We start from the raw sequence: 27,164 nt of genomic DNA on the forward strand, positions 1-27,164 counted from the left end.
ATAAACACTTTCAATTGTGTATGATGCAGACCAAAATGAAAAAAAATAAGGGGAGTTCATATTTGGGGTTTAAATACATTTCTAAAAGAAAATGGAAGGCCTTGAAACTCTTTCACAATAAAAAGGTTAAAAGAACATCACTGAAGTGCTAGTGATTTTCCTAATTTCTATTTGGATATAAGGCAGTGGATATACCACAGTACCATTTGTTACAGTAAGCACTTATTATTTTTACTGGTCTATTGATGTAGAGATTGCTGCTCACACATCAACTTTAGATTTATAGAAAATCTGCTCCCAGTATCATGTGATTACAGCCTCTGCAATGATCTCACCTACTAGACTTCATTGAATTTGGCTACTGACTAGTAAGCTAGCACTTTCACAATTTATTTTTATAAGGGAAAATTATAATGCACATACCCGTACACTTAATTCTTATGCATTGATTTTAAGCATAGGTTTTCTTTTATAGCCTAAAATGAAGTTCCTATCTGTAGCTCACCTTTTATTTTTAAATAGGCTTGAAGTATTAAATATGCTTCAATGCACTGCAAATAAATTAAATATGCAGGAATAAATTCAGCAAGTTAATAAATGCCTTGATGAGTTCTGCTAGAAAAAAAAAAAAAAAAAAAAACGTCATATTTTACAACTGCCTCGGATGTAGATAAGAAACAAAGTCAGCAATTACATGCAAGCACAGCTGTGTGTTCATCTGAATTTACAAACTGGTATATAAAACTGCTGAGGTTTTTGAATGAGATGTGTTGTCTGAAATGGCTGTGCAAGGTCACCACTTTCCAAATCTATTGTAACAACCTTCAGGGAATTGTGTTGTATTTAAAATTTCCCTTTTTATTGCTATAATGTGTTTATTGCTTTTCTGTTGCTTCGGTCTTTCATTACTCAGTTTAGATTTTTTTTCATAAAATATTTTAAATAATTTATTTTAAACCGTAGATGTTTTTTAGAACTGTAGATTCAAATGTTGAAATGATATCGCATGTTTAACCACTTCTGGACTGCCCACTGCATATATACTGCGGCAGGGTGGCCCGGCTGCGCAAAATCACGTATAGGTACGTGATTTTGTGCAAGGGTTCTCGGGACGTGCACACTCATTTAATGTGTTTTTTTATATCTGGATACAGTTAGACAGACTGTTGCCTTATGAGGAGTTTATGTATAACCCCTATTGGCAACTCTAAATAGATATGTGTATATATATATGTATTTATGAGATATTGGGTTTTGATTTTTACTAATAGTTGATATAAGTTAAATGAGTTAAGTTGTGTGAACCCAGTCTGCTGGCATTAGTAATTGATTTACCAAGTCCTTTTGCAGCGCAGGAATGTTAGGTTGGGCTAAACATGTGTTTGTCTGCTATTTACCCCTCGTAAACTTGTATGCGAGAAAGGACAACACCTTAATTAAGTTCCTGTTCACAGACTTTACGGGACTGAGTTAATAATTTATAACAGGCCGTTTTCGCTTCCTTGGTTATCTCTGCCTCCACTTCAAAGATGCTCTCTTTAGATATGCAGTGAAGATGGCCATCTGTTGAGGAATGGACAACTTCTTCAGGATATGACCTTGCATATCTAATGCCCCAATTCAAGAGGAGGTTAGCTGGCATAATTAAATTATCCCTCCAAGAGGAGAGGAGGTGCTAGCAAGGGTCTGAGTTATGCTAAGCTAGGAGAGGAGGAAATTGTCCAATCCTGAATGAGATACGCCCAGGGGGAGGAGACGGGTAAGATAGCTCCACCAATCAGAATGGCCCTATGCAAGTCTATGAGTTATGCTAAGCTAGGAGAGGAGGAAATTGTCCAATCCTAAATGAGATACGCCCAGGGGGAGGAGAGGGGTAGAATAGCTCCACCAATCAGAATGGCCCTATGCAAGTCTATGAGATATAGGTGTATATTAGTTCAAGTTTTAAGCAGAGAAGGTAGAAGAAGCCATTGACATGAAGAAGGTGACCCCATATCATATTATACCACTGGTAAATATGAGGACACCTCCTAGCACTTATATGTATACATGCTTGTCTTATGTGTTGTCTGTCTTGCTGTTCATTTAACCTATGATTATTTTCCCTTTTCTGTACTATATATAGATTGTTGTATATTAGTTTAGGCCTCCTTGCTATTTATCAATACATTTCTGTTGTTGTGTTAAAGCTTTCACTCGTGGTCAAAGAACTCTCATTAACCCAAATCATATCGGAGATATAATAAATCACAAAATATAACTGACAGGTAACACAGACGTACGTGGGTAAATTCTGATAGGCCCAAAGATAAAGATGGCTACAAATGTAGTGGTTTTCTACTTTCTAGCTAAAAGGGGGAAAACCTGTTAAATATTAGGGGAGCTTGGACAGGTCTGGGGGATAAGATGGGGGCAAATGTTCCTAAACCTGCAAAACCAGATGGGTTATTGGCTTCATCTAGCCGTAGTAAGAAACCCAAGTAGTTGCCAAGTTATTTAGATGTATGACAAGACTTTGAAAGATGGTACCTACAGTGAGCAAAGGAAACATTAATATACACATACAGAAGTCCACTTTGCTATTTTTCACTGCTGAAAGATGGTTTTAAAACTGTATATATGTCATAAATCACTGCATTTGTATGCAGCAAAATGATATATGGAACAACTGACATTTGAAAACAATCACATTTTCCTTAAAATGCTTCTGAATACAGAGTAATGTACTGTATGTCACATATAGTATAATTCTATTTCCCTGTGCATGCCATTTATAGACTTTAATGTTAGAATAAAAGGATATCACGACACAGCAGAAACATAGAACGACATATATACAGAATTATTCAGTGCTCAACGTCAATATTCCTCTTCTTATCTGAACCAACCTGATGGAGCAGATTTTTTCAAGTGATACTGTAGTGTCTAAACAGTCTTCCTATCCCTGTGCTGACAACTGAGTCCCTAGTGGGATGTGATCTTTAAAAAACTTGCCTGGAGGTAAAATGACTGTCATGTGGGGATTGAAGCTTTTTTTTAACAACACCTTCTCCAAACTGTTCATTTTGAAAGTTGACTGGCGACAAATCACAAGGGGACATGTAGAACATGAGAAAATGACAGAACAGATGTATAACAAAATTAAACTGATATAATAGCTCTTTTTTTTGTTTTTTGTTTTTTTCTGCGGTTCTATATATTTTCTTGTCTTGTACTTTGTGATTGTTATGAAAGTCTAAATTAGCATCATTTTGGATGAAAACTCAATATGTCATTTTGAAGGACAAACTGTATCGCAAAGCGTTCCAAGATAAGAAACATAACATGACGATACATTGCTATGGCACCAGGTGGCATGATGTAATAGCTGGCAACAAAATTGTTTACTCCCTCTGTTGCCTATGAAGAGTCAGTAAATGCTATTACACTATCACTGTGTTATATTAAATTATAGAGAGGATGTACAAGGGCAAGCTCCAAATATTCACAGGGGGGGGGGGGGTCAGTTTTCTTCTTTCAACAACACATTCATTTTTATAAATATTTAGATTAAATTAAATTTTGAACAGTATATTGGGGGAAAAAAAAATATATATATACAGTATATATATATACATAGAAGCTGCATAGAAGATTTTTCTTCTATCACTACAAGATAAATTGTGCTCATGTTTTATAAGGAATGCATATACAGTATATATATATATATATATATATATATACTGTATATGTATTCCGTATAAAACACATGAGCACAATTTATCTTGTAGTGATAGAAGAAAAAATCCTCTATATAGCTTCTGGGTTTGAAAATCCTTCCCATCACTTGTTAGTTGGCAATCTCAATGGCAGAGGCAACATTGACATCTACACAATTATCTCCCATTTTTCTTGAGATCAGTAACTGAATAAGCATTTCTTTGCCATAATATAACTTTTTTTTTTTTTTTTTTTTTTTAAAGGAAAATTCAAATGGTTTGAGATAATTTTTTAAAATTATTCTTTCTTTATCTTTATGCATTTTTTTTGTTTTACTTTAGCTCATAGATTATGTTTTAGCATTGCTTATGAGTCTTAGAAGTCTGGGGGTATGTCCATGACATAAGCATAACATGCCCATGACAAAAGCATGTAGAAATGGGTTGACATGAGTAGAGTATAGTAGCAAATATATATATTGATAGTATTATAAATTATTTTTTACTTCTAACATTTACAGATCAGAAATGCCACATCCCTAGTGAAGGTGGCCTTTCTGCTGTTTATATTGCTGTGGAAGATGGCTTATATTGATGAATTGAGAAATGTTGTTTCTTTTTTTTTTTTTTTGTCACCTATAGGCCATTGAACTAGATGTCATAGTGTGATATTTTAACATATTACATCTCAGCCAGGGGCAAAGACTCAGAACAGAGATGTATCACATTTTGTTTTTTACTCTACTGATATAACAAAAGAGCCAGTTTAAATTAAAAAAATTATATATATATATATATATATATATATATATATATATATATATATATATATATATATATATATATCTTTGGTCCAAAGGGGTTTTACATCAATTTCCCACCTTTTGCATAGTTTTTTAGATGTTAAGTGACAGAAATGCTATTGCGCACACAGAACATGCTAGTGAACCCAAGCCTTTGGGGATTGTTTAGCCCTTAGCTACTGTCCTTTTACACCCTTGATTCTGGGCACTTCTGCATTTTGATACTTTTTTTTCTGCTGTGACATGAACTTTTCAGTGCATGCCCACACAGAGGAACATTGAGCCTCAGGCTCCTAAGACTCGAAAGCAATGCTGGAAAAATGTGATTACATCAGTCAGATATATGAATGAAGATATCATTGTACTTTTGCCTGATAAATAGAAGATTATGCTCATACTTAACCAACCTTAATGAAGACGGTTCAAGATGATCTATCACTTTTTTATAATATGTATCTGTCAAGTTAATGATACAATGCCACTTTTCCATGCATCAGATCTTAAGTGTATCTAAACCCTGGAGGAAAGAAAAAACAAAAACATATTATTTTTCAGTTTAGCAGTCCTTAGATGTATTGTTTTTTTTTGTTTTCAGACTTTTTTCTCCTGGTGGCCCTGTCAGTAACACACTTTCCGTCCTAGGTTAACAACACTCACTGTACTGTATATGAAGAGGTGCAAATCACCTTAAAACAAGATGTTCAGAACTGTTGGAATACAGAATTAGTATTTTGTGCAACAACTACTGTACATCAGTATTTAGTTGGGATTTATTCTTCAACCAGTAGACGGCAGCATGTATAAGTTTGTAGCTTCATCTATGGTATGCTCTATGTCTTTTCCCTGAATAAAAGTTTCCTGTTTCCTGTCTGCAGTTAAGCAGCAAAGCCCATGTGAACCGTGCATTGTTTGTTTCGGTAGGGCTTTATACAGAATTTCTAACAACAACACCTCTCCCTCTTCTCATCTCCATAACAAAGAGGGGAGACTTTCTGTACTTCACAAAGCTTAACTAGGCAGTGCTGATACGTCTTGCGATAACACTACAGAGTGCATAGAAATTTGCTAGTTTACTTGCCTTCAGATAGGATCAACAGGTATCTTGCTATCACAAAATGCTTTTAATTGTATATTTAACAAACAATATGTAACTTAAAAGAGTGATTTCTACTTGAGATCCTGCAAAAAAATTGGTGGTGGGGAGCATGGGAAAGAGATAAACAGAACTAGTTAATGTGCGCTAAACATGTAAAGTGAAAGGTTCATTTCCTGTTTGTCTCCATGGCAGCCTACGTGTGGGTTAACCCCGCCTCCACTCCAAGGGTATAGGACCCCCCTCCCATAAATTTCAGCTCTCAGGTACAGCAGGTGTTCATTTTTTGTCCTCCTCCAAGGACCTACACTTCTGATGTCTTACTACGTCCAGCTTACCTTAGGATACTTTGGATGGTGTCTGCATGTCCAGAGCCCAGCCACGGGCGGGTGAGTGACATTTAAAATCCCCTGCTCTCTGCGGTTGACTGAAGCTTGATCGGCATTCTCTGACATGGGTCTGAAGATTCGCATTGCTTCCCTTCATGGCAGTGGTATTTGTTATTTATGTGCACTTTGTCTGTCTCTTTTCCTATCACTGTACAATATGTTTGTTTGGCCCAATGGCGCTGGAACGCTTCCTGCGTTCCAGCAAACCCTTCCTGCGCTCCAACAAACCCTTCCTCTTCCTCCTCTGCTTCTAGCGTCCAATCGGCAGACGCTTCGTGGTCCCGCGAGCGAAGTCGAGGCTTGGTTCGCACATGCGCATTAGCGATCGCGGCCGCATCACCGCTGATGTCATTCCGGCGGGAGATTTAAACAGCTGACGATTCCCCTGTACTTTGAGAATGTACTGTGGGCGTTGCGGCAGCTTCCCAGTGTCTCTGGATTCCTTGCTACAGGTATGTGTAATGGAGACTTGACTGCAGAGGGGGGGGGGCGGAGGGTTGTCACCTCACAATGTATCACTGACATGGTGTCTGATATGTATTACCTTTCTTTATCAGTCTGGTTGTTTGGCCTGAAGTATGGATCCTGTGTCACCGCCCTCCTGTGGCCAGCCCTTTCACAACAGGTGGGTGCTGGCATTTTTCAGAGGGGGGGGCGGGGAGGGCTTGCTGGTCCCTAGGTCATGGCTAAATCCATTGTCTCCCCGATTTTCTCTTTTTTCCATCAGCTCTTCCAGGCCTGATTTACCACAAGAAAGAGACCCTGTCAGACCTCGTGGGAGTTCATCCTCCAGATCTAAACGCCGTGAATCCCCATCAGGGAGTAGGCAGCAAGGGAGACGCTCTAATTCCTCCCCCAGACACCATACACAATACCAGAGTCACCGCACATACCAGAGAGCCTGTTGGGGTTGTGGGGCGCATGTCCCGGAGGACAAGTCCCTATGTGAGCCATGTTTTGCTCATGCAGCCGGTGAGAGGGGGCAAAAGGATCAAGGATTGGAATCTCTAGTGAAGAGAATAGTACAACAGTCCCTGAAAGAATGGGGTACAGTCCCACCACCTGGTCCCACCACATCTAGTTCTCCAGCGGAAGTGCAGGAAGATCAAGGCCCCTCTCAACCGAGCATTACTTCTGCAAAATCATCTGACAGTGATTCGGAAGAAGAAGGGGCTGTAGGCGGCTTTGAGTTCGCCCTAGTTTCACCCCTGATCAGAGCCATTAAAGAAGCTCTCAGATGGGAGGATCCTGTGTCTCCTCAGAAAAAGCAGCGGAAGTTCTTCAAGCACCTTGGTAAGGAGCGTATCAACTTCCCTTCCCTCTCTGAATTACAAGAGGTGATTACTGAAGAATGGAGTAAAGGGGATAGTAAGTCTTCCTTATCCTCCAAACTTGGGAAATTATATCCCTTTAAACCTGAAGATGTCGCCCGTCTGGAATCTGCTCCTCTTGTGGATGCGGCAATTACAAGATTAGCAAAGCATGTCACTTTGCCACTAGATGACGCGGTCTCTTTCAAAGACCCTTTGGATAGGAAGATAGATCTGGACCTAAAGAGGATCTTTGTGACGGCCGGCGCGGCCTGCAAACCTGTGATGGCATTAGCAACAATGTCTAAAGCCATGGAAGTCTGGGTTTCCGATATAGAATCCAAACTTGGAAGTCTCTCGGAAGAAGCCGTAGAAAGTTCCCCTATTCATGAACTCAAGCTGGCTTCAGTGTTTTTAGGAGAAGCATCTATCGATGTTCTGCGTCTTCTGTCCAGATCAATGCTATCCTCAGTAACAGCAAAGAGAGCCTTGTGGCTTCGCCCGTGGATTGCAGATCCAGCTTCTAAACAGGCATGGTGTAAGATCCCTTTTGAGGGTACTTCCCTTTTTGGAAACAAACTAGACAGCGCCATTGCCAAGGCTACTGGCGGAAAGTCAGGTTTCCTCCCGCAAGACAGACGACTATTTGGTCAGAAGAAGCCTCAACCTAGGAGGCAATACACGGAGAGATCAAGAGATGCACGCTCTTACAAGCCTAATAGAGATTTCCGAAGAAACTGGAGAGGTGATCAATCCTCTACTCGGAGGTCATCAAAAAATCCAGCGCCTGTTGGACAAGATTCCACTAAATCTTTTTGAGATTGGGCCCGTCCAGGCATGTCAGGTGGGGGCACGTCTTCTCCATTTTCAGCATGTCTGGGCGGCCTCAATCACGGACTTTTGGACCATCAGGACGGTCTCTACAGGCCACAGATGGTCATTTCTGGCAGATCCAGTTTTCCAAGATTCATCTCAACTCATTTACCCTGTCTAGAAGAGAGAAGAGAAGTCTTGCTCGCCTATGTAGACGCTTTGGTGGCTCAAGGAGCGGTAGCTCCAGTTCCAGAACAAGAAAAATTTCAAGGGGTTTACTCACCCCTCTTCTTAGTCCAGAAGAAGAACGGGGCCTGGAGGCCTGTTATAGATCTCACATACCTGAACAAGTTCATAAAGAACGAAAAATTCAAGATGGAAACACTCTCAACTATTCAAAGGGCAGTACTGCCGGGAGATTGGCTCGCCTCAATAGATTTGAAAGATGCGTACTTTCATGTACCTGTGGCAACCGACTTCCACAAATATCTTCGCTTCTGTGTTCAGAATCAGCATCTGCAATTCATTTGCCTACCCTTCGGCCTGTCTACCTCACCCAGAGTATTCACCAAAGTTCTTCTAGCAGTGGTAGCCTTCATAAGATTGAAAGGTATACATCTACATCATTACTTAGACGATCTTCTGCTTCTGTCTCAAGAAAAGGATCATTTGTTGGCACACAGAGATCAGGTCATATCGACCCTCAAAGAGTTTGGCTGGCTGCTAAACCTACAAAAGAGTCAGCTGGAGCCCACTCAGCGCCTAGTCTATCTTGGGGCGCAATTCGACACCGTCGAGAATTCAATCTCTCTCCCATTAGAGAAGATACCGGTAGTGAGGGAGAGAATCCTTCCGGCTCTTTCCTCTCCTCGGCTGAAGCCTCTCAGTGCCTCAAAATCATTGGCACCATGGTGTCCACGGCTCCAATGGTCAAATGGGCTCTCTGGCATATGAGGCCCTTCCAAAATGGGTTCCTACAACAATGGAACACAGAAGAGAAAGATCAGTACATTCATATCTCCTCCAGCATGAGATACAGTCTTCTTTGGTGGCTGCAACGCAGGAATCTGCTCAACTGTCATTCTCTGGTTCCAGTCTCATGGACTATAATCACAACAGACGCCAGCAACTCAGGTTGGGGGGCTCATTGTCTGACAGAGATGACACAGGGGAGATGGTCTTTTCAGAGACACACTCCAGTCTCCAATATACTGGAACTCCGAGCAGCCTACCAGGGTCTTCGATCTTTCCAACACCTGCTAGAGGGGAAATCTGTAATGATTCGGATGGACAACACCACGGCAGTGTCTTATGTGAAGAGACAAGGTGGGACTTGGTGGGAGGTGGCACAAGGTGGGAGAATTAGACCCGATCATGTCCTGGGCCCAGACTCACCTAGTAAACATCTCGGCAGTTTACATTCCAGGTTCACAGAATGTTCAAGCAGATTTTCTGTCCAGGGTCCAGTTGAACCACAACGAATGGTCTTTCCATGTGGAGTCGTTCAAATGGATTCTGTCGTTGGGAGTATCTCCCGAAGTCGATCTGTTCGCCTCCCCTTGCAACCACAAGTTGGAGAAGTATGTCACGAGAGGCAAGTGTCCTCAAGCTTACGGGACAGATGCACTAACCGACAGGTGGGAGTTCAGCAGGGCTTACGCCTTTCCTCCAGTACCCATCATTCTCAAATTCCTGCAAAGACTTCAAGCGGAAGATGCGGAGATAGTGATGGTGGCGCCTTTCTGGCCGAACAGGCCATGGTTTCCGCTACTCCTACAACTGAGTTACCGGGACTCGTCCCTCTTCCCCTCAGACCAGACTTGCTTCTTCAGGGAACATCAGTGCACCCCTGTCCTGCAATTCTCCGGTTGACGGTCTGGTTCTTGAGAGGGAAAGGTTGGAATCGCTCGGCTGCCCATCTACAGCCATTTCCACCTTGATGAATGCTAGACGACCAAGTACTAATAAAGTATACTGTAGAATCTGGGCAAGATTCATGGAGTCTGCATATCCTTAAGGTATGTCTTCCTCAGTCCCTGGGATTCAAGAAATACTAAGTTTTCTTCAGGCTGGTCTGGATATGCCCCTTTCAGTGGCAACTCTTAGAGTTCAAGTTTCGGCCTTGTCGGCCTTCTCCGGGGTCAGTTGGGCCCAACACCCACTGATTCAACAATTCTTCAAAGGAGCAGTCAGGCTCAATCCTCAGAGAAGACCTAGGTTCCCAAAATGGGATCTACCTCTTGTCCTAAATGCCCTCTCCAAAACGGGCATAGATTCCTCTTCTTCTATCAAGGACCTGACCATCCGAACTGTCTTCCTGGTAGCCATTACTTCGGCTAAAAGGGTCTCTGAATTAAGTTCTCTCGGATGTAAAGAACCATTCTTGACTTTTTCCCCGGATCGGGTAGTACTAATACCCAGGCTGAATTCAAATCCGAAAGTCACCTCGGTGTTTCACCAGAATCAGGAGATCGTCCTGCCTACTTTCCGGTCATCTAATGAGTCCAATCCTCTTCCGTTGGATGTAGGAGAATCCTTAAAAGCCTATCTTCAAGCAACTGCACCATTCAGGCAGTCTGACAACCTCTTTGTCCTGTTCTGGGGAAAGAACAGAGGTAAACCTGCTTCATCTAGGACTATCGCTTCATGGATAGTGGCAGCTATCCAACAGGCCTATAGAGCCGAGGGGCTGGCTCCTCCGGAGGCGGTGACGGCGCACTCTACAAGGAGTATCTCTACTTCCTGGGCGGCTTCGCGACACGTGGCTCCAGATGTGATTTGCAGAGCGGCTTCGTGGTCATCAGTCAATACTTTTATGACCCACTATTGTGTAGAGCCTGCTTCTCTGTCCTCAGTTAATTTTGGTTTGACTGTTTTGTTTGCAAATAGCATGAATTAAAATTTTCTTCGCTAAAGCATTCCCACCCGTGTGGAGTGAGCTAGTTATTTCCCACACGTAGGCTGCCATGGAGACAAACAGGAAAACGGAAAATTCCTATCATACTTACCGTAATTTTCCTTTCCTGATAGTCTCCATGGCAGCCGGAGTACCCACCCTCTCGTCATGGATTTGGCTAAGATATGGAACACCTGCTGTACCTGAGAGCTGAAATTTATGGGAGGGGGGTCCTATACCCTTGGAGTGGAGGCGGGGTTAACCCACACGTAGGCTGCCATGGAGACTATCAGGAAAGGAAAATTACGGTAAGTATGATAGGAATTTTCCGTTTTTAAGCTATTGTTCAACATCACCACTGCTGTATTTAAGATCACTATACTGTACAAGTATTGAAATTTGGCCAGTTCAGCAGGAATCGGTTGAATTTCTATCCATGTATGGGCTAGCTGTTTGTACACAAGTCAATCTATTGATCTAGCGCTTAACCTAATCTCATTGTCGTTTTTTTCCGGAATGATCAGTGGCACCAGCTAATGCCGGCAACACTGCATACTGTATTCTGCCAGCTGGGAAGGATGCCCGCCAGCAGAACACAATAATTCAGTGTGAGAGTTTCATTCTTTTTTTTTTTCTGTTTCTTAGCATTTAACCTCCTACCAGTCTCCTGAACCATAAAACCCTTAACCTACCCCCAGGAACCTAACTTTTAAAACTAAACTTCAACAAGTAACCCGACTTTAACACCTAGCAACCTTACCAGTGCCTTTATAATCATTAACCTAGCACGAAAAATTAACACCAATTAGTCTTAGCCCTATATCTTATCATGCCATCTAACCCCATCAACCTATCCTTAGTTATACTCTTGACCACTAAACTGCCAAAGGTTTTGGAGACAAATCATGGCAGCTTTTCTTTGAACACATCAGTACTAAATCTTACTAGTTTTAATTCTCAGGGCTAGACTATAGCAGAAGGGTTAAAAGAAACCTACGGTTTTACTAACATAATTTCATAATGCATATAATTGCTACACAATCTATGTAATAATTTTTTTTGATCCAAACAAGAACTTTATTGAATCAGGAATAACAACATGAACAATTAACAGCAATTCAGTACCAGTGTTGAACAGCATCACAAATACGTATACACATAGGCAACATCACGTCATCCCATCTCAGCAACATATGTAGAACAACACAGTCCCCCGGAGTTCAACCCATCCAAACCAATAGGTTTAACCCAGTAGCCTACCCATCACCAGATCCATCGGGGCAAGCCCCAGGGTATCCAGCCATGGTGGCCACAATTTCTCAAATTTGGACATAGTTCCCCTGTGTTGGTAAATAACCCTCTCCATTCTCAGAACACCACCCAATGCCGCAATCCAGCTTGTCAAAGTCGGGAAGTTCTCTGATTTCCAATGTACCATGATCAATCTCCTAGCTTGAAATAAAGCTCTATGAATCGCTTCCTTGCCACATTTATCCCAATCATATTCACCCAGTATGCCAAGCAAACCTTTCAATGGGGCAACCTTCAAGGACACCTGAAACACATTAGAAGCTGCACCACACCTGTCCAGTAGTGATGCAGCTTCGGGCATCTCCAAAGGAGGTCTCTCCGGCACCGCACGCAAGTGGGGTCCACCGGAAGTCCTATGGAATCTATGTAATAATTTAATGTTATTATAAATTACCTTATCAATTCAATATGCTATAATTTTCTAAAACTGTCCAAAAAAGTGAATGCCCATTTCATAGCATTAGGGCAACTTGTTCAGTACACTGTATACAAAGCAACCCCATAAATCATTTTTCCTGTTGTGTTCACTGCAGTCAAAATTACAACCTCTCCCATCCCCACAATATGTTTTTTTTTTTTTTATAAGACGCTGCAGCTTTTGTTATTACAAACCCAGTTGCTCAGGTGATTGATTATATGGAATGCCAAAAATCTTTTCATTTGAGGGAAGACATGATAAGGCATATAGCAATTTCTTTAGAACAAGTAATATTAGGAGTTAGGGCATGTTTAGCAGTTAGGGATAATTTTACAACACCTATGGGATCTGATTCAACTTGTTTTTGGCACTTAAAGCTCCGTTCCAAGAACTACTAACAGATAGCAAAGAGATCCAAAGATTGCTACTCAGCCGAGAGTCAGGCCAAGCTGTTATGATAAATAGATGTTGTTCTGAAAAAAAAAAAGATGGTTCTAAAGTATATTAGACTGTTTCGTAATTTAGTTTGGTTAAATAAAACTTTTCAAAACTAACGGATATTTTTCAAAGCATGCTTTCAAATATTACCCCACAATTTCTGTTACATCAACAGCCAGGTATATGAATGGACTTCCAGATGTCCTTGTATTGTATGATCCTTTTGATAGCCAAGGGTTCCTGGCATACATCCATTAATCTACCAGTGCTTTATTAAACTGGAACATTGTTCTCATTTTCCACTGTGGCTCTCATGAAGATATCAACCGTACAGTCATGAAAATAGCTTTTCTTCTTCAAATGTGTCTTGGCATTATTTTACACAGAACTATGAACCCATGCAGCGTTAATAAAAACATCATGTTCTCATATAAATTACCTGAAAATCTATATTTAAAATATATAATTTGGAGGTAAAGCAACTGAAAAACGAACAAAGGTTACATTTTCTTTCACAGACAACAGCTTGAATCCCCTGATAAGTGATTTTTTTATCCATGTTTCTAAATGGTCTCTACTGCTAAAAGCTGCAATTTGAAGCTTTCATCTGCGTTTTTTTATGTTCTCATTAGTGAATTTCCATTAGAATTCAACATTTGAAGAGTTCATAAGAAGAAATCAGACAGTATTGGAAAAATAAACTTTTCAGCGGGGATTAATATGTATTCTTTCCTATACAAATTCTAATTAAGAGGCTGTGTTACGACTGAATAATGACTGCAATACAAATATATATTTTAACTTTCATTACATTAAAGCCTGTTCTTTCCCACTGCAGTAATCAAGTTTTTCTGTAGAGAGATGTGATTCCAATAAGGCTGTTAGGTAGGCTTTTATTACCGTAAGGATAGTTTATATATAGCAGTAAAATTAGCCTTTATGTCTTTACAGATTCTTAGTCCTAGAAATAGATATCATAAATCATTTTACACTATTATGGGGAAATACACCTAATCTTAAGTAGCTATCCACACAGTATGTACTCGCTGTACTACTTGACCCCACAGATGTGGAAGACTTTGGCATTGTTTGAGGGAGTTAAGGGGTCTTTTGGAGTGGAGGTCAACTACAGAGCATTTTTGAACATCTAAAGCTCATTGCAGACAATGATCTTCCAACGTGATGTGCCACTTGACTCACATGGCTTCCTTTTACATCATTAATTTTTCTGTTGGTAAAAGGACTTGTTTCTTGAGCAACCAGCCTGGAGGATCTAATTGATTTGCATGATTTGACCTCTGTAATGCAGGGTCAGTTGCTCTGGTAAGTGCATTGTGATGGTGGAGGTATTTACGGTACTAGATTGTGAAGGCATGTGAAGCTCTATGCACCATTGGATTTATTATTTATGAATTGATATATGCACGATTATTATTCTTTATTAATGGACCCATGATTTTATTGTTACATGGGGCTTTTATAATGGGTATGTAATAGCACAACACACTTAATCGAAGGAATATCATTTTATATACCAAGGTATTGAGGTATTTGTGAGTGCTGCTATTGTTTGTATTTACAGATTTTTATACATAGAGCACAAAATTTTAGCACCAAGCGCAATTTTCTATGTTGTTTTATGGTGAAATGTACATTGATCACCCAGAGGGGATTGCTTTTTTGGTCAACAAAAGTAGATTTCGTTTTGATGTCACATGTGCTGACAGGGAACATGCTGACAGAAGGAGAATGGGTCGAGGTGCTCTTTCGTTGTGACCAGACTGTTAATTGGGTGGTAACACACGTGTTCTAGCGGAGAAGGCAGTGTCTCCCTGCTGTCCTGTCTGGTAAAAGTTAATGATTTACATGAATGTTTTGTCAAGTAAATTGCTTGCCAATAGTATTTGTTTTTTATCTCTGTATGTAGCTTTTAGATTTTTGCTTTAATAATACTTTGCACTATATGGTATCTGGCAAGTTAAAGCAATTCTGTCACTAGGCTAAAAAAAATGTCTCTGTAAATATAAAGTAAACATACCTTTCCTGCTTACTATGGCACAAAATACTGCTGCACTGAAAATTCCAGGATTATTGATCTGCTGGCCCTATGCAGTGCTCAGTGTTCCTGCCACTTCCGTTTCTAATAAAGTCTTCAGCCAGGAATTTCTAGTCAGTAGAGTAGTATTTAACAGCATTATCAGCAAGAGAGGTAAGTATTCACTTTCTGTTTCATGGAACCCTTTTACTGGCAACTTTAGTTTGGCAACATATCCCAGCTTCTCATATCCTGGAATATTCCTACCAGAATTTCTAACTTGCCTATTCAAGCTTCTCGTATCCTAGAATATTCCTACCAGAATTTCTAACTTGCCTAGTTATTTGAAAACTAAGTCCAGTAGGTTCTTCAGAATATAGAACTGGCAAATAAAGTTAATTCCTTAAAATGGAAAATTCGTAATGCTGATTCCTTTAAATGGAAAATTCGGAAATGCTTTCGAAGATTAAAAAACTTCCAGAGATCTTGCATTACAGTCTTTGGGAGATATAAGAAATTAGACATTCATATATCCCACAGGTGCTTACATATAACTGAAAGCTAGCACTTAGTAATACTGCTTTAAAAAGCACTTAATCATAGGACTTAAGAAGAAACTACAGAGATAGATTTAAAGAGCACCCTAACTCCCCCTAATTTTTTTTTAAATTTCCCCTTACATGTTTTTGCTGTGGCATCCACAATAAACTTGCTCACAAACCCAGAAAATCCTGTGGCATTCTGTAGTGATGCAATGCTTGTCTGCTGCACACCCAGTCCTGTGCAGACATCTTCTTCTCTATCATCATCAGGAGCCAGCTGTATCTTCCCAGTTCTTGCAGCCAGCCCCCTGATGACAAGCATGTATGAGGACATGTCATCAGGGGGCCAGCTGTAAGAACAAGCAAGAGACAGCCAGTCCGTAATGATGTGTCTTGGCATTTGCACATATTCTCTAGATTGCCCCAAAATTTCCTTGGTTGCATAATGTGAGTATCCCACAAGACTACAAGGGGTACATCATAGATGTCTAAGCATATTGAGCGAAATCATAAAAAAGATATTTTGAAAAAAAGCAGACCAAAAAATTGTGGTTCTGTAACACAAGGGGTTAAGTAATAATGCAGGGGAAAGGAGAGAGAGGGTGAAGGTCCACTTAAATATTCAGTAAATAGAAGTATTTTTTTTTTACAGTCTACCTTAACGATATCTGCTTATAAATAATATGTTTAATCAGTGTTTTTTTATATATTTCTACTGCTTCTATGTATGACAGCTTCCCGTTGTCATTGGTTCCTAAGAAAGCAACCTCGGGAAATACCCTAATTTTAGATGAAGGGGCGGGGATAGCCATGGCATCACTGCCCAAATAGAAAAGAAAAATGAAAACGACCAAATATGGCCATGGCCAAATTTGGGCAGTGATTTCACCACTATCCTTGCCCTTTCCTTTATATAACTGATGAAGTTTTTTGGCGAGTTGGCAGGGGGTGGGCATCATGATTAACCACTTGCCGACTGCCTAACGACGATTTACGTTGGCAGTCAGCCCCTCAAAACGATGTAGTACTACGTCGCTAGCCTGTGAGGGTCTAGGGAGCGAGCGCGCGCCGCTGGAGGTGCGCTCCCTCTCGCTCACAGACCCCCCCCGCGCGAGTGACTGGCAGACCCGATGTCCGCCGGTCACTCGCGATCGTCGGTTACAGCGGGAGAAAGGCAGGCAGCTAATGTAAACAAAGCTGCCTGTCATTCTCCCCTGTGTAACAGCACAGATCATATGGTCCTGCTATGTAGGGCCGTAGATCTGTGCTGTTACACACACAGCCACATCCAATCACAGTAAGAAGCATGCCCCTAGGGACACACATAACCCCTCCCTCTCAAATAAAGTTACGCCTTCCCTTCCAGTGTCATTTTTACAGTAACAGTGCATATGTATAGCACTGATTACTGTAGTAATGTCACTGGTAACCCCAAAAGTGTCAAAAATGTCAGTCAAGGGTCCGATCTGTCCGCCGCAATGTCGCAGTCCCGCAAAAAAAAAATCTCAGATCGCCGGCATTACTCCTTAAAAATAAAACAATAAAAATGACAAAAATCTTTCCCTTAGTTAGTAAACGCAATAACTTTTGCGCAAAGCAATCAAAATACTCTTTTTGCGATTTTTTTTTTACCAAACATATGTAGCAGAAAACAAATTGGCCTAAAATGTTAAAAAAATTGGATTTTTACATTTTTTGGGGGGAATTTCATATAAAAAAATGTGAAAAATATTGTTATTTTTGCAAAATTGTCGCTCTTTTTTTGTTTATAGCGCATGATCAAAAAATCGCATAGGTGATCAAATACCACCAAAAGAAAGCTCTGTTTGTGGTAAAAAAGGACGTCAATTTCATTTGGGTTCAGCGTTTAATTGTCCATTAAAGTCACACAGTACCGAATCGCAAAATAGGCCCTGGTCAGGAAGGGGGTAAAATCTTCCGGGGCTTAAGTGGTTAATGATGGATTTACAAGAAGGGGAATTTTTTTGGGGTTTTTTTTTTTTTAAGGACTTGTCACGTGTTTAGGGGAACAGTGTACTATGTACCCCATACTCATTCATGTAGGAGAATGGTATCTGGAGGCCCCCTATTATTAAAGAGGGCTTCCAGATTCTGATAAGCCCCCCACCCACAGACCCCAACAACCACTAGGCAAGGGCTGTTTGGAAGAGGCCCTTGTTCTTATCAACATATAGACAAGGTGCTCTGCCATGGGAGAACCCCCCAGCAAGGCATACGCCCATGTTGAGGGTATGTGTGGCCTCGTATGGTTCAAGAAGGGGGGGGCTGCATGCTGTTTTTTTGCTTGAGTTACCCTTAACTGACCCTTACAGACTGAGGGACTTAGTATTGATTTTCTGAGAGACCTCACACTTTTTTTTTTTTTTTTTGTGAAGTTCTCTTTTAAAATCCTTACTAAACTGAAAGTGTCTGGTATGTATTTTGGATGGACTTTATGCATTTATTTTTTGCTTTACAGTGTGCTACAGCAAAAATGACATTTACAAAGAAAAAAAAAATCAGCACACAAACCCTCAATCACACAAACAGTTTCAGGTCCCTATGATTTTAATAGCACTTCAGGCTCAGCATTCCTACTTATTTGATGTTCAACAAGCCCTGCTGGAACCAAACCAAAAGCAGTTTGGGTTATCACTAGCTGCAATGAGAAAATTCTCCACTTTTGTGGGGAAGTTGCTTACCTTCATTTTTTTTTAATATGTAGTAGAAATGACCAGGTTAAACAAGAAGACTCTTTTAAAGCAAAACTTGATCTAAAGTGTGAAGTTTTCCTTTATCCTCCTCCTCCCCCCTCTTCTCTCATTGTACTGAACAGTGTTTTTGTTTTTTTTTTGGGGGCTCGCAGCTATTTCTGACAGGTACTCACACCCACTTCAGCTCTACTCGCTTAGGTGAGCAGAGAAGAAGTTTGGCCCCCCTCGCTGCTTGCAACCTCCTAGGACATGCCACAGGTCCCAGGAGACTGCGGGACCACTCTGCAAGCGCAGTGTGTCCCACTCATTCCCCATAGGAATCCACCTCTAAAACACCAGAAAGTCACAGTTGGCTTCTTGTACCCAAGATGGTTGCACCGAGGACCCAAAAGACTGGCAAAAAGCTTGCCCGGGTGAGGACAGCCCTGGACTGCTAAGTGTCTGTATATTAACCATTTGCCGACCGCCGCACGACTATGTACTGCGGCGGTCAGCCCCTCCTGGTCAAAGCGACATATCGGTACGTCGCTCACCCACGAGCCTCTAGGGGGCGAGCGCGCCCCGCCAGAGGCGCGCTTCTGCCTCCGCTCATTCCCTGCCTTTCCCGCGCGAGTGACGGGCGGCTCCGATGTCCACTGGCCACTCACGATCTCCCGCTGGAGAGGGAGAAAGGCAGACGGCTAATGTAAACAAAGCCGCCTGTCATTCTTCCTGGTGTAACTGCAGAGATCATACGATCCTGCTATGTAGGATCGTATGTCTCTGTGGTTACATCACAAGCCACGCCCCTTGGCAGTTAGAATCACGCCCCTAGGGACACACTTAACCCCTTGATCACTAATAAAGTTAACCCCATCCCTGCCAGTGTAATTTTTACAGTAACAGTGCATATTTATAGCACTGATTACTGTAGTAATGTCATTGGTTCTCCCAAAAGTGTCAAAAATGTCAGTCAGGGGTCTGCCACAATGTCGCAGTCTCGCATAAAAAATCGCATTACTAGTTTAAAAAAAAACAATAAAAATGACATAAATCTTTCCCATAGTTAGTAAACGCAATAACCAATCAAAATATTCTTATTGCAATTTTTTTTACCAAAAATATGTAGCAGAAAATAAATTGGCCTAAAATGTTAAAAAATTTAGATTTTTAAATTTTTTTTGAGAATTTCATATAAAAATGTGAAAAATATTGTTATTTTTTCAAAAATGTCGCTCTTTTTTTGTTTATAGCGCAAAAAGTAAAAGTTGCACAGGTGATCAAATACCCCTAAAAGAAAGCTCTGTTTGTGTGAAAAAAAAGGACGTCAATTTCATTTAGGTACAGCATCGCACGACCGCGGAATTGTCCGTTAAAATAACGCAGTGCCGAATCGTAAAATAGGCCCTGGTCTTTGAGCAGCCAAATCCTCTGGGGCTTAAGTGGTTAAAAGTCATCAGCTACAATGTTTGTAGCTGCTGCCTTTATTTTTTTTTCAGAAAATACCCTTTAGGGCTAAATAGACTTTCAGTATCAGTCCTAAAACCAGAATGCTAAGTGCATTTCCTAGTATAAAAAAGGCCACTAGAGTAAACATATCTGCATGAACTGCAGTACTAAAAATATGGAATATCATGTATATAAAATGTGCAAATTGTGTTCAAAATAATTTCACAATAATAAGTGGTAATGCAAACTCCTTAAAACTCTACTTTCACTCTCCTAAACATGGGAATAATATATGCCATAAAAAGGCTAGATACCTGTCAAAAACAACAAGAGCTGACCCTTTTGCATGTCTTGCATTGTTGCCTGATTGGAAGCCACTGACATCTCCCTGTGAACTTATCCAATGTATTCCCCAAACTTCACACATGCTCAACAACCTCAGTTACAAATGGAGCTTGTAGGATTTCCAAAAACATGCACCCTCAAAGCAACCCTCCTCAAAAAAGTATGCTTAAATTACATTTCATGTTGCCTATGTAACCTAGGTGGTGCAGTTTCCTTGCCATATATTCTTCCCTCCTTTTTCCAGGTGATATATTTTAGCGTTGAACACAAGCAGTGTCCCATACATGACTCCTTTACCGACAAATTAAGTCTCAAAGGATCTAATTTACCATATAATCAAAATTCACATATGTACATATTTTGTATAACATTGCAATTAGCTTGTTTACATATGACATTGGTACTTTTAACTTTTATATATATATATATACTGTATATATATATATATATATATATATACAGTATATATATATATATAATTCAGGTGACATTTAAGAAAACAGTTTAAATAATGTTTTTTTTAAAATAAATAAAAGACTAAAGAGTATTATCAGAAAACAAACAAATGCTGTGATTAGACACTAGAATTGTATTTTACTAAACAATGGAAAGGCATTAGGCAAGGTGCATTTAATGCTACAAACAGATGTGATGCAAATTGAGAATGATGAAAATCGTTAAAGAAGGGACAAATTAGGCAAAGTGTTAGGTGTCTGGTAGCCTAATGGCTGGGAAGGGAAATGTAATGAGTCCCTACAGATTTCTTGCACACTGCAGAAAACCAATATCATTACCTACCAAGAACTTTTTACATGTTAGAAAGGCTGTGTGCTGTTTATAAAAAAAAATCTTCTATTATTTCTAGTAGATTTGTTTTTAGAAGTTATATGGACAAAGTAGCTACATTTTCACAGACATTTGAAGAGAATCAATGAGATTACCAATGCTTATCTCTAAAATACTAATCAGCTAGCTATCACACTTACCCTTTGACTTGAATAATTGAAAACTACCCTCCACCCAACAGGTCTCAGAGAGAGAGAAGCAACACAGAAAGCCAATTAGGTGTGCTGCAGTGCATGGAGTATGCTGAGAAGAGTGGAGAGCATAGTGATAATAGATAAGGTCATGAGTGTGCTGCTTCTCCTTTCACTGTACAGTCACAGGGTGGTGGTGGGGAGGAGCACACTTGAAAGATCAGGGCCTCTTTTCTGCCAGGCTGGACTGTTCTGTGTGTATTCAGGACTGAATGGACAAAATATTAATTTGTTAGGTAAAATAGCTGCCATATATGTATTTTGTCTGCGTAGTTATCTGTTTTCTGGATTTCAGCATTTAGACCAAGACTCTAAATTTGCTCCCACTATCTGGATTTGTACTCAAATCTAGATAATGTAGAGTACAAATCTGGATTTGTACTCAAAAGTATTTAAGCCAGTGGGTCAGAATAACAGCCAGGTAACAAACATTTTCATAGTGAATTTGGGCCTATACATACTATATAAAATTGCCCTACTGCTTTTTCTGGTACTTTTCATCCAATTCTCCTTAATTAACCTTTTCAATGATCATGTAACACACATTTGCAGCATCCAGGAAGTGGGCTTTATTTCTGGGCACTGCATATATGTGTTCCTGTGTTTGTGCTGGAAATTAGCTTGATCGCTCGCTCCCAGCACAGAGACCAAGCTGCCAGTGACAGCTCCAGGTCTCATACTAACGATCAAGAACTGGGATAACTGACTCTTGATCACATGGCTAATGTAATAGCCTGTGATTATCTGTGATTATTCAGTCTATAGCTCATCCCTGTGTTGTTTCTCCTCTGTGAAGAGGAGAAACAAAACTCTTTTCCTCTAGCAAGGAGGAAGAGAAAAATGTATATTTTCTTCTTAGTTAGAGTAGAAGTTTGTACAAAAGTAAAGGTCTGTTGAAAAAAAGAAATAATAAAGATTAACTAGATTAGGGCTTGATCTAGTTTAGCGAGTTTTTCTGTCAGTGTCAGTTAGTGACAGTGTAATTGCCAGTTAGTGTCAGTGTAAGTGTCAGTTAGTGGCAGTGTATGTGTCAGTTGGCGTCATTGTTAGTGTCAGTTGATAATGGCAGTGATAGTGGCAATTAGTGGCAGTGTTAGTGTTGGTCTGGTTAGGTAGGGCAAGAAACAAAACAAAATGTTTACTATTGTTTCTTGGCCCTTTTACGGGTACGAAGAACAAATAATGCACACGTATGTGGTATCATATGTGGAATCATCAGGAATAGAAGAATTTATTTTGCAGGTCCTTTTGGTGTTGGGTCATTATAAGGCATAAAAACATACAGCTACATTTTTAACATGTTATATTTAAAAAAATGTATTTCTATTATTTTGGGCCTGTTTTCCTTTCATAATAAAAAAAAATCAGAAGTTATCCATTAACCCCCAAATGAAAGACCATTCTGTCCCAAAAAAAACAAGGTATAATCCACCTGGATACACTAAGTAGTTGCAATGATATGTATGGTCATTCTAACTCATGTCAAAGTTGAAAAATTGGGTTTAGGGATTAAGGTTCATTTTGATCCTGCTTGTGAAGGGGTTAAAAATACCCTGCTGCTTGAATATCTGGTGTTGTGCAAAAACAAAAGACATATGTATACAAAATTTGCATGTGAAAAACACACCTAAAAAAGTGCACTTAAGGGTGTGTCTCTTGTCTACCCCCTGAAGGAGTAGGACCTTACCCTGATCCCCCGGGGACACAAGGTTCCTGACAGGGGCAAGACTCAACTTGGTCCACCTAGCCAAATGCCTGATGGACCTCTCTCCTCATGGTCAGCCAAAGCCAACCAGTGAGTATTAGGTGAGGAGCTTACCCAGAAGAGAAACCCCCTGGACTTCAGGGTAGGCCCAAAGACCCATGCCCTCCATCCTAGTTAGAAAAAGAAACAAAGCCAAAAAAGAGCAGTGACAAACATGAAGAAAAAATAAGTAACATAAATAAGTGCCTATGGTAGTGTTGGTGCAAAGGCTAGTTCCTATGGCCTTGTAACAAAAATTGCCCCTGACTTAGCCAAAAGGCCTAGTCCAAGAGGCACCTCTTACTTATTTGGATATTAAATCTCTTTTTCTCTAGATGTAAAGAGTGCCTCCTTGTCCTCTGTGATGACCTTAAAGTGAATACCTCAAAACCAAGTTCACTATATGGACCCCTTCTCCCCTTCACTATATGGACCCCAAAATGTATTTATACATGTTAATCATATCCCCCCTTAATGTCGTCTTCTCAAGAGAGAATAAATTCAGTTCCTCTAAACTTTCCTCATAGCTGAGGTCCTCCATTCCTCTTATCAGTTTGGTCGCCCTTCTCTGCACTTTCTCCAGTTCCCCAAAATCCTTTTTGAGAACTGGTGTACAAAACAGAACTGCATATTTCAGATGAGGTCTTACTAATGATTTGTACAGGGGCAAAATGATATATCTCTCTCTGCTGCCCATACCTCCCTTAACCACTTGCCGACCACCCACAGTATATTTACTGCGGCAGTCAGCCCCTCCTGGGCAAAGTGATGTAGTACTATGTCTCTCACCCAGGAGCCTGCAGGGGGCGAGCGCGCACCGCCGGAGGCACGCTCCCACCCCCGCTCTTTCCCCTGCATCCCCGCGCATGTGACCGGTGGACCTGATGTCCACCAGTCACTCGCGATCTCCCGGTGGAGAGGGAGAAAGACAGGCAGCTGATGTAAACAAAGCCGCCTGTCATTCTCCCTGGTGTAACTGCAGAGATCATACGATCCTGCTATGTAGGATCGTATGTCTCTGTGGTTACATCAAAAGCCACACCCCTTTACAGTTAGAAACACACCCCTAGGGACACACTTAACCCCTTGATCACTAATAAAATTAACCCCTTCCCTGCCAGTGTCATTTTTACAGTAACAGTGCATATGTATAGCACTGATTAATGTAGTAATGTCACTGGTACCCCCAAAAGTGTAAAAAATGTCAGTCAGGGGTCCGATCTGTCCGCCACAATGTCGCAGTCCCGCAAAAAAATTCGCAGATCGCTGCCATTACTCGTTAAGAAAAAAAAAAACAATAAAAATGACATAAATCTTTCCCTTAGTTAGTAAACGCAATAACTTTTGTGCAAACCAATCAAAATACACTTATTGTGATTTTTTTTTTACCAAAAATATGTAGCAGAAAACATTGGACTAACATTGGCCTAAAATGTTAAAACATTTTGATTTTTACATTTTTTTTGGGGGGGGGGGGAATTTCATATAAAAAAATGTGAAAAATATTGTTATTTTTTCAAAATTGTCCTTATTTTTTTGTTTATAGCGCAAAAAGTAAAAATCGAACAGGTGATCAAATAGCACCAAAAGAAAGCTCTGTTTGTAGGGAAAAAAAGGACGTCATCGCACGACCACGCAATTGTCGGTTAAAGTCACGCAGTGCCGAATCGCAAAATAGGCTCTGGTCTTTGAGCAGCCAAATCCTCCGGGGCTTAAGTGGTTAAAACAAGAACGGATTTTGCTCACTTTGGAAACCGCAGCTTGGTATTGCATGCTATTATTAAGCTTATGATCTAACAAAACACCCAAATTCTTCTCCACCATTGATTCCTACAGTTGTACTCCCCCCCAGTATGCATGATGCATGCTCATTCTTAGCCCCCAAGTGCATAGCTTTATATTTATGAACATTAAACCTCATTTGCCACCTAGTTGCCCAATTAAACAGTGCATTGAGGTTGGCTTGTAAGTTGGAGACATCCTTTAAGGATGTTTTACCTCTGCATAGCTGGGTGTCATCTGCAAACCCTAAAATGGTAATTTTAATCCCAGACCCTATATCAATTTCTAAGTGTATTAAAAAGTAAGGGTCCCAACACTAAACCTAGGGGTCCCAACACTGAACACTTAATCTTAGCCAAAAGGCAGACAAGGAATGCATGTCTCTGTGAGACAAGCACCAACACTTTCTAAAACACCTTTCATGAATTCTCCCCTCTGAGTTTTATTCAGAGAGAGATAGTCCGAAGCAAACAGAGATACTGTCACTTTTGAAAAACCATAGGGCTATGTGAATCCTGTACATCAAGTAAAGAAAGAGATCAATTTAAACACAAACATTTTCCCTTTGGGATTAATAAAGTATTCCAAAAAAGGTCAAGCTAAATTATCAAAAAACATTCTTTAATAACTGGATCAGTAAAACAGCATACAGTATATGTTTTGAAGGGGTGTTACTGGCTTCCATCATAAAGGGTTAGAATTTATAAAATATTCTGTTTACTGTTTACAGAGTAGGTATGAATCTACTTACTGTAAATACTATGAAATGTATGTTGTTGCATTATGCATTATTATGTAGTGCTGCTCTATGATGTCTTTATTGATAACAGCGGCGCATACATTAATCATTAGGTTAACGCTAACCTGATCAAGGCCGCTATGTACTGCATGGGGGCCTCTGCATTTTATTGCTTTATTGCTTCTTTGTAAATAAAAAAAAAAAAAAAGGCAAGTTAATAAGTACTGATTTTAAAACGTTTAAAATAGAAAAAAAAAAAAAATACAATCTAGTGAAAAATATCACAGTAATAAAAATAAATGGATGTGTATGATTGTAACCACGCTAGTGTTTCTGATCTTTCATGCAGACATTATGAATGATACATGTCAAGAAGCACTGAGAGTGCAAACCCTGTGAAATATGTTATCTCCAGCCAAAAATGCAATTTATTTTAATGGGGTCATACCACAAATGGCTTTAAACATTTATTTCCTCCTTGCTATATCTCATTCTGAAGGATAGATTTCAAGAAGTAAAGGTTGTAACACTGAACAGCATTGATCTTTTTGACCTGGGGTTTGCAAGCAAATTCTCTCCATCTCCTGTATGGATGTCAGGTGAATTGAAGCAATCATAGAGACATTAAAAATTATTGGTATCCTGAAGGCTATAATTTCACATGCCTGATGTAGAATACTGTGGGGTTATGCTTGTGCGAATATAGAAAAGTCTCTGAGATGATAAAATGCATCTTGGTTAATAATTGTAGAGACAGGATTTTTTTCCATTGACTTTTGATCTATTTTTTTTTTTACTTGTTTTATTGTAACTCTGTATTTCTGTTCTAAAAAAAAGCCAAGATATTTACTCAGACCTGATTTATCATATAGTGCAGTAGCCATTTGCCTGAAGATGCCACAACCAGAACAGTGCTTCTCCCACCCAGAGCTGTCTTAATGCATGGGCACCCTTGGGCACTGCCCAGGGGGCCCCATAATAATCTTGCATTACATCATACTTGCCAACTGTCCCGGATCTGCTGGGATAGTCACGCTTTTTACTAAGCTTTCCCGGAGGGCCAGTGTCCCCGAACCTGTACTTAGACCTCCTGATCCCAGTATTTTTTCCCTCCTGATTCCTCCCCCTGTACTTTGCCTTTCTGCCCCCCCCCCCTCCCCCCATTCTGTGCCATTTATGTTGATTTTTTGGCATGTTTTCTTAGTGTTTAAAATAGATTATATGTTTCATTCTATCAACTATTTAATTCTTGAGAGTAGGTGTGTGAATTTGGGACAGACTGGTGGGCGCCCAATGTCATTACTTTGCCCAGGGGCCCATGATGTTATTAGGATGGTCCTGCCCTCACCTCAGTTTTTTTTATTGTGCCAAAACTAATATAGAACCCTGGGAACATTAAGAATGTACCTTATCAGACTAAATACAGGAAGCTGTAAAGTCTTCCAGTAAATGTGCCAATCAATAACATGCCCCACTTGACACGACATTCGCAGTTGAGAGGATTTTGATCTGCATCTGATTTACAGTCAATGACAGCCACTCCGAAACTGCCTAGGCATACAACATAACAAACATTTTCTCAGCACACTTACCAGGGAGCCAGTAAAGAAAAAAAAATACATTGTCTAA

General features: G+C 40.2%; 1 protein-coding gene across 2 annotated transcripts in view; it reads left to right on the forward strand.

Moving 5' to 3' along the window:
• The window catches only part of CPLX1 (complexin 1), a 294,668-nt gene that overhangs the window by 187,545 nt on the left and 79,959 nt on the right, over positions 1–27,164 (forward strand). The window lies entirely within an intron of this gene.

The sequence above is a fragment of the Pelophylax lessonae genome (assembly GCF_965119305.1).
Source record: "Pelophylax lessonae genome assembly, chromosome: 1".
In the NCBI taxonomy this organism is placed as follows: Eukaryota; Metazoa; Chordata; class Amphibia; order Anura; family Ranidae; genus Pelophylax; species Pelophylax lessonae.